This window comes from Entelurus aequoreus, linkage group LG12 (genome assembly GCF_033978785.1).
Source record: "Entelurus aequoreus isolate RoL-2023_Sb linkage group LG12, RoL_Eaeq_v1.1, whole genome shotgun sequence".
In the NCBI taxonomy this organism is placed as follows: Eukaryota; Metazoa; Chordata; class Actinopteri; order Syngnathiformes; family Syngnathidae; genus Entelurus; species Entelurus aequoreus.
The window spans coordinates 67,682,025-67,697,047 of NC_084742.1; the positions used below are offsets into that span (position 1 = coordinate 67,682,025).

At 35.7% G+C, this 15,023-nt stretch overlaps 1 protein-coding gene across 6 annotated transcripts in view; it reads left to right on the forward strand.

Moving 5' to 3' along the window:
* The window catches only part of sox5 (SRY-box transcription factor 5), an 863,129-nt gene that overhangs the window by 23,462 nt on the left and 824,644 nt on the right, over positions 1-15,023 (forward strand). The window lies entirely within an intron of this gene.

Consider the following 15,023-nt stretch of genomic DNA (forward strand, 5'->3'; position numbering starts at 1 on the left):
ATATATATATTTGTATATTGCTCTTTTTATCTTTGGTATGAACTTTCTTCTTGTTGCTATTTTTGTATTACAACATTTTATTATTGATGATGTTGTACTGCATTGTCGTCTTTTGTGTTGTGATTGTGTGACGTTTTGTTGCCTGGACCCCAGGAAGTAGAGTCTCCACTGCGCTGTAGACTAATGGGGATCCTCAATAAACTCAACTCAACTCAACTCAACTTGACTAAGTTGTCGTGTTTTCCGAGGCGGTCCTAGGTGGAACCAGTACTAGGACCAGTGCCGTAGAGGACCCAGGACCACATTGCTTTGACTATGGGACCCCGTAAAGACCACCTCCGTCTTGCAAAGGGTGTTGTATTTTTTTAACTGAAAAAAAATAACGTGAATAATTTGACTGATGCCGTACTTTGTAGTGATTAATCCCACACTTTGCACTAATGTTGTATTGGTATCGGCATATTTCAAGTATACCGTATTTCCTTGAATTGGCGCCGGGAATATGGTATTCGCATGCTTCGAATTACAGCTGGGTCAAACTCGTTTCGCAAAATAATGAGCGCATGCTTGGCACTTCCGCCGGGTCAAATATGAGTCATTAAATGACTCCCGCCTCCTGGTGGTAGAGGGCGGTAGTGATCGTTCTTGCGACTGCTGTTACTGCAGAAGACCCGTGCTGCAGAAGAAGAGAACCGGCAACAAGAGTGCGCAGCCATTGTTTCCTTGGACTTTTACCATGGAGGATTACATATCTAAAATAAAGCAGTTTTCCAAACTGGACTTTCAATCGAAGCAGGAGGTAATACTTAAAAGGAAGATCTCCATCGAGACAGAGAGACTTTTAAAACTGAAGAAAGATAAGGAAGACTTCTATATCGATGCTTTTCTTCAAAAGGAGCTGGCATGGACTCATTTATACCTAAAGGTAAGACAATAATAACGTTTTTTTTTATTAAATGTGCTTTTCATGATAAAGTAAGCGCCGGAGTGAGAAGAGGTTTTAAAATAAGTAGCACATGCTTGGCCATCCCGCAGGCTTCTGGTAAGCGCCGGAGTGACAGGAGGTTTTAAATTAATTAGCGCCCCTGCGGCTATTCAAGGAAATACAGTATTTATTTTCTGAGCGTAACAGTTTGGACAGACTTCATGACGTCTTGCTGGCCATGAATACATGAAAAGGCGTTAAGGGCGGCGTTGCTTTTGGCCGCAGGTTCCCTTTCAATGTGGTAGCGCCACAGTTCCCCTGTAACGTGGTAGCGCCACAGTTCCCATGCAATGTGGTAGCGCCACAGTTCCCATGCAATGTGGTAGCGCTACAGTTCCCCTGCAATGTGGTGACCCCACAGTTCCCCTGCAATGTGGTAACCCCACAGTTCCCCTGCAATGTGGTAGCGCCACAGCTCCCCTGCAATGTGGTAGCGCCACAGTTCCCCTGCAATGTGGTAGCGACACAGCTCCCCTGCAATGTGGTAGCGCCACAGTTCCCCTGCAATGTGGTAGCGCCACAGTTCCCCTGCAATGTGGTAGCGCCACAGTTCCCCTGCAATGTGGTAGCGCCACAGTTCCCCTGCAATGTGGTAGCGCCACATGTTTCCGTCTGCAGATTGTTTGAGTTTGGCTGTCAGAAGGTAAATAAGTAGATAATTAGTAGCAAGTAATTAGAAGGTAAATAAGCAGATAATTAATAGCAGGTAATTAGAAGGTAAATAAGTAGATAATTAATAGCAAGTAATTAGAAGGTAAATAAGCAGATAATTAATAGCAGGTAATTAGAAGATAAATAAGTAGATAATTAATAGCAAGTAATTAGAAGGTAAATAAGCAGATAATTAGTAGCAAGTAATTAGAAGGTAAATAAGTAGATAATTAGTAGCAGGTAATTAGAAGGTAAATAAGCAGAGAATTAGTAGCAGGTAATTAGAAAGTAAATAAGCAGACAATTAGTAGCAGGTAATTAGAAGGTAAACAAGCAGATAATTAGTAGCAGGTAATTAGAAGGTAAATAAGCAGATAATTAGTAACAGGTAATTAGAAGGTATATAAGCAGATAATTAATAGCAAGTAATTAGAAGGTAAATAAGCAGAGAATTAGTAGCAGGTAATTAGAAGGTAAATAAGCAGATAATTAGTAGCAGGTAATTAGAAGGTAAATAAGCAGAGAATTAGTAGCAGGTAATTAGAAGGTAAATAAGCACAGAATTAGTAGCAGGTAATTAGAAGGTAAATAAGCAGATAATTAGTAGCAGGTAATTAGAAGGTAAATAAGCAGATAATTAGTAGCAGGTAATTAGAAGGTATATAAGCAGATAATTAATAGCAAGTAATTAGAAGGTAAATAAGCAGATAATTAGTAGCAGGTAATTAAAAGGTATATAAGCAGATAATTAATAGCAAGTAATTAGAAGGTAAATAAGCAGATAATTAGTAGCAGGTAATTAGAACTGTGGAGGAATGTAGTTCATCATAGAACTGTGGAGGAATGTAGTTCATCATAGAACTGTGGAAGAATGTAGTTCATCATAGAACTGTGGAGGAATGTAGTTCATCATAGACCTGTGGAGGAATGTAGTTCATCATAGAACTGTGGAGGAATGTAGTTCATCATAGACCTGTGGAGGAATGTAGTTCATCATAGAACTGTGGAGGAATGTAGTTCATCATAGTACTGTGGAAGAATGTAGTTCATCATAGAACTGTGGAGGAATGTAGTTCATCATAGAACTGTGGAAGAATGTAGTTCATCATAGACCTGTGGAGGAATGTAGTTCATCATAGACTGTGGAGGAATGTAGTTCATCATAGACCTGTGGAGGAATGTAGTTCATCATAGACCTGTGGAGGAATGTAGTTCATCATAGAACTGTGGAGGAATGTAGTTCATCATAGAACTGTGGTGGAATGTAGTTCATCATAGACCTGTGGAGGAATGTAGTTCATCATAGACCTGTGGAGGAATGTAGTTCATCATAGACCTGTGGAGGAATGTAGTTCATCATAGAACTGTGGAGGAATGTAGTTCATCATAGACCTGTGGAGGAATGTAGTTCATCATAGAACTGTGGAGGAATGTAGTTCATCATAGACCTGTGGAGGAATGTAGTTCATCATAGAACTGTGGAGGAATGTAGTTCATCATAGAACTGTGGAGGAATGTAGTTCATCATAGACCTGTGGAGGAATGTAGTTCATCATAGAACTGTGGAGGAATGTAGTTCATCATAGACCTGTGGAGGAATGTAGTTCATCATAGACCTGTGGAGGAATGTAGTTCATCATAGACCTGTGGAGGAATGTAGTTCATCATAGAACTGGCACCCAATGTTCATTTAAAAAGTACTGATTTTGTGTTTGTATTCAACAAGAGAAGTAATAAAGACATTTGATCAGAGCTGTTTGTTTATCTTATAGAGGAATGTAGTTCATCATAGACCTGGAACACAATGTTGTTCAAAAGTATTGATTTTCAATCAAATTGTTACCCCCAATATTGGAATGCAATTGTGTGGTGGCCAAAGCTTCACAGCCCTAATGAATAGTACACATCTGTAAACATCTGGACAATGGATAGTACACATCAGTAAACATCTGGACAATGAATAGTACACATCTGTAAACATCTGGACAATGAATAGTACACATTAGTAAACATCTGGACAATGAATAGTACACATCAGTAAACATCTGGACAATGAATAGTACACATCAGTAAACATCTGGACAATGAATAGTACACATTAGTAAACATCTGGACAATGAATAGTACACATTAGTAAACATCTGGACAATGAATAGTACACATTAGTAAACATCTGGACAATGAATAGTACACATTAGTAAACATCTGGACAATGAATAGTACACATCAGTAAACATCTGGACAATGAATAGTACACATTAGTAAACATCTGGACAATGAATAGTACACATTAGTAAACATCTGGACAATGAATAGTACACATCTGTAAACATCTGGACAATGAATAGTACACATTAGTAAACATCTGGACAATGAATAGTACACGTCAGTAAACATCTGGACAATGAATAGTACACATCAGTAAACATCTGGACAATGAATAGTACACATCAGTAAACATCTGGACAATGAATAGTACACATTAGTAAACATTTGGACAATGAATAGTACACATTAGTAAACATCTGGACAATGAATAGTACACATTAGTAAACATCTGGACAATGAATAGTACACATTAGTAAACATCTGGACAATGAATAGTACACATCAGTAAACATCTGGACAATGAATAGTACACATTAGTAAACATCTGGACAATGAATAGTACACATCAGTAAACATCTGGACAATGAATAGTACACATTAGTAAACATCTGGACAATGAATAGTACACATCTGTAAACATCTGGACAATGAATAGTACACATTAGTAAACATCTGGACAATGAATAGTACACATCTGTAAACATCTGGACAATGAATAGTACACATTAGTAAACATCTGGACAATGAATAGTACACATTAGTAAACATCTGGACAAGGCTTTATCATTGTTTAGGGGAAATGTGTGACCAGTAGCAACATCATGTTTTATACTGTGCTAATGTTGTGCTTCATTTAGCAGCAAACAACATCGTTATTACTTCCATGTGTCTAAGAGGAGCATCAACATTTCAAAATATGGGAAATGTCTTTGTAAAATTAAAAAAAATAGCATTTCTCTACATCACAATCACTCATCTACTTCATTGTATACACTTTGATGGCAGTTTATTACGTTATAAGGTTTGTGAAATATTGTGAACGTTTAAATAGAAACAGTTGTGGGCTCCTTCACGTGGATTATAGTCGACGTCATTTCTTCCTGGATGTTACAGAAAGTATGAGAATGTGTGAGCTGCTGCCTGCTTTTTACTTGTAAAATAATCTCCTATTTGTCAAGATATTTACACAACGTTTGGATTCTTGGCAGAGATATCTTTACTGTCTTCATGTGCGTCCATCTCTGTCGTGTTATTTGATTGAAAGACGGAACATGAAACTCGAGGCGCTCCTTTGATGAGCCCACACTTTATCGCTGCAGTAGCAAAACCAAACCAATATATATATATATATATATATATATATATATATATATATATATATATATATATATATATATATATATATATATATATATATATATATATATATATATATATATATATATACACACACAGCCTGGCCCCCAGCCTCTTCTTGCTTTTTTTGTATTTCCATCCATTCATCCATTTCATACCGCTTGTCCCTCTCGAGGTCGCCTGGGTGGCTGGAGCCAATCCCAGCTACATGTGGGTGGAAGGCGGGGTCCAGCCTGGACGACTTTATTACATCTTTGGTAGCATTTTATTGAGCAAAACCTGTTTTCTTTTGAGTAATGTAGACATTTATCAAAGCTGTTTGTCTATTTTATGGAGGAATGTAGTCCATCATAGAACTGGCTCACAATAAAATTAAAAAAGTATTGAGTTTGAATTGAGAATCGATTCTGAATCGAACTGTTCCCCACAAGAATCAAATAGAATCGTATCCCAGCAGGCACCAGACATTGATACAAAGTTGATTATACATATATGTTTGTTGAATATACATATATGCAGGCCCGGCCCTAACCAATCTGGCGCCCTAGGCAAGATTTTAGGTGGCGCCCCCCCCCACATCGGCAGTGAAGTGTATATACTCACAAGAAACCGAATAGCTTTGTCTTTGACCTTTTTTTTTACTTAAAGAAAGCAAATTAACAATCAGAATAGTTAACAAGATAAAAAAAAATATGGATAAATAAATGAATACAAAAATAAAAAATGAATATATGAAATACAATATTTTTTACATACATAAACACAAAATAAAACGTGTCAACAAGTTGCATAAAATAAATTAAAAATACAATATAAATAAGGCACTGCACAAAACAAGATTTTAAACCAGTATGACTTTAACAACTATATTACAAAAAAAGGGGATCCTACAGAGTTGTCTATTTGTGCTTTTTAATATTGCATGAACTACAATGAGTTACAAATTACTGTACACCAGGGAGTACTGACGTTACATTATTATTTTCCATAACAATTTAGCCCCCTCCACAATATTAACCCGACGTTAAAACAGAACTCGCTATTTATTGATTAGCAATTGCCGAATCATGTAACATTAGCTTAATGCTAAAAAGCCAGGTTACTATCACATTCTGTAACAGACAAATAATTTCATGTAGGCTAACGTTACCTACCTGCTACCTCTGTCTTTTTCTCGTTTCTCCTCTTCTTTTCTCTTTTTTCTTCCCTGGGCACCTGACAGTTTTGGCCGTTTTGACATCTTGTGTCGATTTTTTTTATGTGGTGACGTCCAAAAAGAGTCATGATACGGGAAGGGAGGGGGCGCACCGTGCCGGGGGAGGGGGGGCGTAATGTTGTAACAAATAGTATTTCTATTAAATAGGCTTTACTTTGCATTTTAATTAACGTGGGATTATTTTATGTATTTAGGAATAATAGTACCAACTTTTTTTTTTTTTTTCCTCCAACATTTCTGGCAGTGGCGTGGCGCCCCCTGATGGACGGCGCCCTTAGCATTTGCCTATACGGCCTATGCCACGGGCCGGCCCTGCATATATGTTTGTTGATTATACATATATGTTTGTTAAAACTTACTTATGTTTGTTAAAACTTACTTTGAAACAACGTTGCAAAATAGTTGTTTGTAAATTGAGTTCATGTCTAACGTTGGATCCACGTTGTTGGTTGGAGGATGACCACATTTCAATGTCAAGTCAACGTCACAACCTGACATTGATTAAACGTGGTCAAAAAGAATGTTGTGTCAACGTTGTGTTTGTGTTGTAGAACATTGGTTGGCAAAATGACCAACATTTCAATGTCAATCAACGTCGGAACCCAACGTTGATTAAATGTTGTCAAAAAGCATGTTGTTTCAATGTTATGTTTGAGTTGCTGAAGGTCAGGAACTAATTCAACATGTTGTCCAGTTTCAAAGTCTTGTGGAGTGATGGCCAAAGACTCGCAGCTCTAACCGAAATGGCAAACATCGGCGCCGATAATCAGCCCGGTCGTTTGCCAGTGGGAACTAAAAAGGAGACTGGCAAAGTTCCCAAAAAGTGCAAGAAGTCCTGCACCTGTGGCTCCTTCCTTGCCCCCTCCCCCTGCAGGCTAGCTGCCTATTAGCAGGGTCATAGTCCCAGTGGCTCCAATCAGAAGAGTTTTTATTGCCATTGTTTGAGAACGGCTTGACAAACCAGGAATTGTACTTGGTGCAATGGTGCAACATAAAACATATAACACCGAATAGGTAATAGCATGAGCCGTAACTGAGCTGTCAGATCTTGTTATTGTTCATGTGTCTGATGGCCGAGGGGAAAAAACTGTTCAGGTGGCGGGAGGTGTGGGTCTGGATGGACCGGAAAATAGTTTGTGTCCAGGGTGAGAAGAGTCAGCTGTGATCCCAACCACACGCCTCCTGGTCCTGGAGGAGAACAGGTCCTGGAGGGTTGGGAGTTTGCAGCCAATAACCTTCTCAGCAGCACGTACCATGCGCCGCAGTCCATGCTTGTCCTGGACTGTGGCGCCGGGGAACCACACACGGTGATGGACTCGATGATGGCTGAGTAGAACTGCACCAGCATCTCGGTCGGCACTTTCAGTTTCCTCAGCTGCCGCAGGAAGTACATCCTCTGCTGGGCCTTCTTGATGAGGGAGCTGATGGTTGGCTCCCACTTGAGGTCCTGGGTGATGGTGGTGCCCAAGAAACGGAAGGAGTCCACAATGGAGACGGGGGTGGGAGAGTCAATCAGGGTGAGGGGGGATTGTGGGGCTGTGACTTTCCTGAAGTCCAAGATCATCTACACTGTTTTCTGGGCGTTCAGCTCCAGGTTGTTGAGGCTTCACCAGGATGCCAGCCGGTCCACCTCTCTCCTGTAGGCGGTCTCATCGCCATCCAAGATGAGCCCGATGAGGGTGGTGTCGTCCACAAACTTGAGCAGCTTTACGGACTGATGACTGGAGGTGCAGCAGTTTGTGTACCGGGAGAAGAGCCAGGGGGAGAGTACACAGCCCTGAGGAGTACCAGTGTTCGTGGTCCGACTGGGGTTGGACTAGCAGGGTCATAGTCGCAGTGGCTCCAAGGCTAAAGGTGCATCTGTGTCTTCCCCGCACACATGCTAGCTGCCTGTTAGCAGGGTCATAGTCGCAGTGGCTCCAAGGCTAAAAGTGCATGTGTGTCTTCCCCGCACACATGCTAGCTGCCTATTAGCAGGGTCATAGTCGCAGTGGCTCCAAGGCTAAAAGTGCATGTGTGTCTTCCCCGCACACATGCTAGCTGCCTATTAGCAGGGTCATAGTCGCAGTGGCTCCAAGGCTAAAAGTGCATGTGTGTCTTCCCCGCACACATGCTAGCTGCCTATTAGCAGGGTCATAGTCGCAGTGGCTCCAAGGCTAAAAGTGCATGTGTGTCTTCCCCGCACACATGCTAGCTGCCTATTAGCAGGGTCATAGTCGCAGTGGCTCCAAGGCCGACAAGTGCATGTGTGTCTTCCCCGCACACATGCTAGCTGCCTGTTAGCAGGGTCATAGTCGCAGTGGCTCCAAGGCCGACAACTGCATGTGTGTCTTCCCCGCACACATGCTAGCTGCCTGTTAGCAGGGTCATAGTCGCAGTGGCTCCAAGGCCGACAAGTGCATGTGTGTCTTCCCCGCACACATGCTAGCTGCCTGTTAGCAGGGTCATAGTCGCAGTGGCTCCAAGGCCGACAAGTGCATCTGAAAGCACTCAGGCGACGCTGAGCAGCACATTAAATTCTATTATTGCTGCACAGTCACTGCATGGCCATTCAGCTGCAAGTACAGGGAGGCAAATGTACCTTGCGAGAGAGAGGCGGGGTCCACCTAATAGATGTGGCTTTATATCCTTTGCTGCTTTTCAAGGGAACAAAGCCGCGGTAACAAATTGACACAGCGGGGCTCTTGTGTTGCTCGCCATTTTCCTCCAGCCATTGTCCAGAGGTTTTCATAAACACACATTATTGTCCGTGTGCATACTCTTCTCTCTCGCTCTCCATTATTTGCCTCTCCGTCTGGCCATGAAAGGCCATTGTCAAGGCATGGTCATTTCCTGCACAATGCCAGTGCAAGCGGGCTTCATTTGCGCTAATGGCCTCGCGTTTTGGAAACGTGCTCGTCCAGCGGCCCCCGGCGTAAACACCGACCCGAGAGTGTGCTTGATCCGGCCCAGAGCTGAAGGGCGTTTTGTTCTGTTGTCTGGACGTGCGCAAAGTACTTTGAAGATGCTTTCTACTTGCACGGAGTAGCTATACCTGGCAACTTTTTACATGTGTCTATTCCAGGGGTGCCCAAAGTTTGGTTGAAAAAACGATCAGAATGTAATGAGAAAAAGCTGACATTTTCAAATGAATAATGACAAATAATACACTTGGTCAGATAAAACACAAAGTTGTGTCTTTACATATATTTAATATTTATTTTTAGCAGGTTTATTTTAGCATACCCCTGATCTAAAACATTAGAAGCTGTGGAAATACCGTAAATAAAGTACAAATATCAACAAAAGTTGAGTTAGTTGGTTAGTTGGTTAAATAATAATATATAATATAATGTATAATAATAATACACTTGGTCAGATAAAATACAAAGTTGTGTCTTTACATATATTTATAATTTATTTTAGCAGTTTTTTTTTAGCATACTTGACACCCCTGATCTAAAATATTAGAAGCTGTGGAAATACCGTAAATAAAGTACAAATATCAACAAAGTTTAGTTAGTTGGTTAAATAATAATATATAATATAATGTATAATAATAACACACTTGGTCAGATAAAATACAAAGTTGTGTCTTTACATATATTTATAATTTATTTTAGCAGTTTTTTTTTAGCACACTTGACACCCCTGATCTAAAATATTAGAAGCTGTGGAAATACCGTAAATAAAGTACAAATATCAACAAAGTTTAGTTAGTTGGTTAAATAATAATATATAATATAATGTATAATAATAATACACTTGGTCAGATAAAATACAAAGTTGTGTCTTTACATATATTTATAATTTATTTTAGCAGTTTTTTTTAGCATACTTGACACCCCTGATCTAAAATATTAGAAGCTGTGGAAATACCGTAAATAAAGTACAAATATCAACAAAGTTTAGTTAGTTGGTTAGTTGGTTAAATAATAATATATAATATAATGTATAATAATAACACACTTGGTCAGATAAAATACAAAGTTGTGTCTTTACATATATTTATAATTTATTTTAGCAGTTTTTTTTAGCATACTTGACACCCCTGATCTAAAATATTAGAAGCTGTGGAAATACCGTAAATAAAGTACAAATATCAACAAAGTTTAGTTAGTTGGTTAGTTGGTTGAATAATAATATATAATATAATGTGTAATAATAACACACTTGGTCAGATAAAATACAAAGTTGTGTCTTTACATATATTTATAATTTATTTTAGCAGTTTTTTTTAGCATACTTGACACCCCTGATCTAAAATATTAGAAGCTGTGGAAATACCGTAAATAAAGTACAAATATCAACAAAGTTTAGTTAGTTGGTTAAATAATAATATATAATATAATGTATAATAATAATACACTTGGTCAGATAAAATACAAAGTTGTGTCTTTACATATATTTATAATTTATTTTAGCAGTTTTTTTTAGCATACTTGACACCCCTGATCTAAAATATTAGAAGCTGTGGAAATACCGTAAATAAAGTACAAATATCAACAAAGTTGAGTTAGTTGGTTAGTTGGTTAAATAATAATATATAATATAATGTATAATAATAATACACTTGGTCAGATAAAATACAAAGTTGTGTCTTTACATATATTTATAATTTATTTTAGCAGTTTTTTTTTAGCATACTTGACACCCCTGATCTAAAATATTAGAAGCTGTGGAAATACCGTAAATAAAGTACAAATATCAACAAAGTTTAGTTAGTTGGTTAGTTGGTTAAATAATAATATATAATATAATGTATAATAATAACACACTTGGTCAGATAAAATACAAAGTTGTGTCATTACATATATTTATAATTTATTTTAGCAGTTTTTTTTAGCATACTTGACACCCCTGATCTAAAATATTAGAAGCTGTGGAAATACCGTAAATAAAGTACAAATATCAACAAAGTTTAGTTAGTTGGTTAGTTGGTTAAATAGTAATATATAATATAATGTATAATAATAAGACACTTGGTCAGATAAAATACAAAGTTGTGTCTTTACATATATTTATAATTTATTTTAGCAGGTTTTTTTTAGCATACTTGACACCCCTGATCTAAAATATTAGAAGCTGTGGAAATACCGTAAATAAAGTACAAATATCAACAAAGTTTAGTTAGTTGGTTAAATAGTAATATATAATATAATGTATAATAATAATACACTTGGTCAGATAAAATACAAAGTTGTGTCTTTACATATATTTATAATTTATTTTAGCAGTTTTTTTTAGCACACTTGACACCCCTGATCTAAAATATTAGAAGCTGTGGAAATACCGTAAATAAAGTACAAATATCAACAAAGTTTAGTTAGTTGGTTAAATAGTAATATATAATATAATGTATAATAATAATACACTTGGTCAGATAATATACAAAGTTGTGTCTTTACATATATTTATAATTTATTTTAGCAGTTTTTTTTAGCACACTTGACACCCCTGATCTAAATTATTAGAAGCTGTGGAAATACCGTAAATAAAGTACAAATATCAACAAAGTTTAGTTAGTTGGTTAGTTGGTTAAATAATAATATATAATATAATGTATAATAATAATACACTTGGTCAGATAAAATACAAAGTTGTGTCTTTACATATATTTATAATTTATTTTAGCAGTTTTTTTTAGCACACTTGACACCCCTGATCTAAAATATTAGAAGCTGTGGAAATACCGTAAATAAAGTACAAATATCAACAAAGTTTAGTTAGTTGGTTGGTTGGTTAAATAGTAATATATAATATAATGTATAATAATAACACACTTGGTCAGATAAAATACAAAGTTGTGTCTTTACATATATTTATAATTTATTTTAGCAGTTTTTTTTTAGCATACTTGACACCCCTGATCTAAAATATTAGAAGCTGTGGAAATACCGTAAATAAAGTACAAATATCAACAAAGTTTAGTTAGTTGGTTAGTTGGTTAAATAATAATATATAATATAATGTATAATAATAACACACTTGGTCAGATAAAATACAAAGTTGTGTCTTTACATATATTTATAATTTATTTTAGCAGTTTTTTTTAGCATACTTGACACCCCTGATCTAAAATATTAGAAGCTGTGGAAATACCGTAAATAAAGTACAAATATCAACAAAGTTTAGTTAGTTGGTTAAATAATAATATATAATATAATGTATAATAATAATACACTTGGTCAGATAAAATACAAAGTTGTGTCTTTACATATATTTATAATTTATTTTAGCAGTTTTTTTTGGCATACTTGACACCCCTGATCTAAAATATTAGAAGCTGTGGAAATACCGTAAATAAAGTACAAATATCAACAAAGTTTAGTTAGTTGGTTAAATAATAATATATAATATAATGTATAATAATAACACACTTGGTCAGATAAAATACAAAGTTGTGTCTTTACATATATTTATAATTTATTTTAGCAGTTTTTTTTAGCATACTTGACACCCCTGATCTAAAATATTAGAAACTGTGGAAATACCGTAAATAAAGTACAAATATCAACAAAGTTTAGTTAGTTGGTTAGTTGGTTAAATAATAATATATAATATAATGTATAATAATAACACACTTGGTCAGATAAAATACAAAGTTGTGTCTTTACATATATTTATAATTTATTTTAGCAGTTTTTTTTTAGCATACTTGACACCCCTGATCTAAAATATTAGAAGCTGTGGAAATACCGTAAATAAAGTACAAATATCAACAAAGTTTAGCTAGTTGGTTAAAGGTGCTGTCCTCACAGTAACATATTCAAAGCAAAAACAATAGAAGAAAAACACCACCAGCTAGCTTATGTTAGCGCTTTAACAGAACACATTTGTTTGACGATCGTCTTTATTCTTCACGATCACTACCAGGAATTGATTAACGTGGACCCCGACTTAAACAAGTTGAAAAACTTATTGGGGTGTTACCATTTAGTGGTCAATTGTACGGAATATGTACTGTACTGTGCAATCTACTAATAAAAGTTTCAATCAATCAATCAAAAAACTAAGGTTATGTAACCACAATATGAATGAAACGACGGGCGTTTACGGCGGCCACTCACCTGGTGGAGACGTGCACAGCGTGCGTGCACAGCGTGCGTGCACAGCGTGCGTGCACAGCGTGCGTGCACAGCGTGCGTGCACAGCGTGCGTGCACGCGTACAACAGCAGTCCAAGAGAAGCGAGGAGCAATTTGCAGTCATGTTGTTTTTGTGATAGAACGTACGTTCGATGGCAGCTAACGCTAGCTATCCAAATAGCTACTGTTAGCTAACGACAGGCAAAGCTAACACACGTGTGAGGTGATTACGTTATTATGTACAACAAGTACATGAGGGCGACTATAATGTGTCAAATACATTGGAGAGTTAGCGCCCCCTAGGCATCTGTGTAAATGTTGCACAAAGCCCCTTTAGAATACAAAATAAAAATAATACTAACTTATGAATTAGTTATTAATAAAGACTGTTAAATGTGTCACTGAGCATGAATATTTTCATACAGGCAGGATTTTGGACACAGTTGTGCAGTCACACAATTAAAATATTATGATTATTATTTTATTCTTACAGGGGCAAATAAACAATAGTAGAAATGTAAGAAAAGGCGGTAAAAATAAAATAAAAATACAGCAATAATAATATATTTAACACAGAGCTGACACAAAGTTTTGTCTCTTTATATAAAATATATATATATATATATATATATATATATATATATATATATATATATATATATATATATATATATATATATATATATATATATATATATATATATATATATATATATATATAATATAATATTATTCTTATTTTATTCTTACAGGGGCAAATAAACAACAGTAGAAATGTAAGAAAAGGCGGCAAACATATTACAGTAATAATAATATACTTAACACAGAGCTGACACAAAGTTTTGTGTCTTTATATATATATATATATATATATATATATATATATATATATATATATATATATATATATATATATATATATATATATATATATATATATATATATATGTATGTATATATATGTGTATGTGTGTATATACAGACAGTATATATATATATATATATATATATATATATATATATATATATATATATATATATATATATATATATATATATATATATATATGTATATATATGTGTATGTGTGTATGTGTGTATATATATATATATATATATATATATATATATATATATATATATATACATATATACATATATATATATATATATATATATATATATATATATATATATATATATATATATATATATATATATATATATATATAATATGCCGACTGAATGATTATATTTGATTTTAAAGTCTATTGTTATTAAGCAGCAGCAAATTCTAAATGAATCTTTTCAAAGTGTTTTCTTCAAAGTGCAATCCGATGAATGTTCAGGACATTTTGCTTCATAAAAAATTATATTTTACAGTTATTTTTTTGAATTTTATGCATTCTGTTTCCTTGGGACTCAAATGGCGCCCACTTGATGGACAGATAAACACCTTACTTAGAGCACCACCTGTTGCCCGGGCGGTGAAATGTGGAGAAGGTTTTAGTGAAGTGAGGTCTGGAAAAGTACTTTGAGATGTGAGCTCGTGAAGACCAAGGCCAACATCCGTGTCACCTCTCTGACCTCCTAGCAGATTAGTCCACACTACTACTTTTTCTGATAAACACACCAAATGT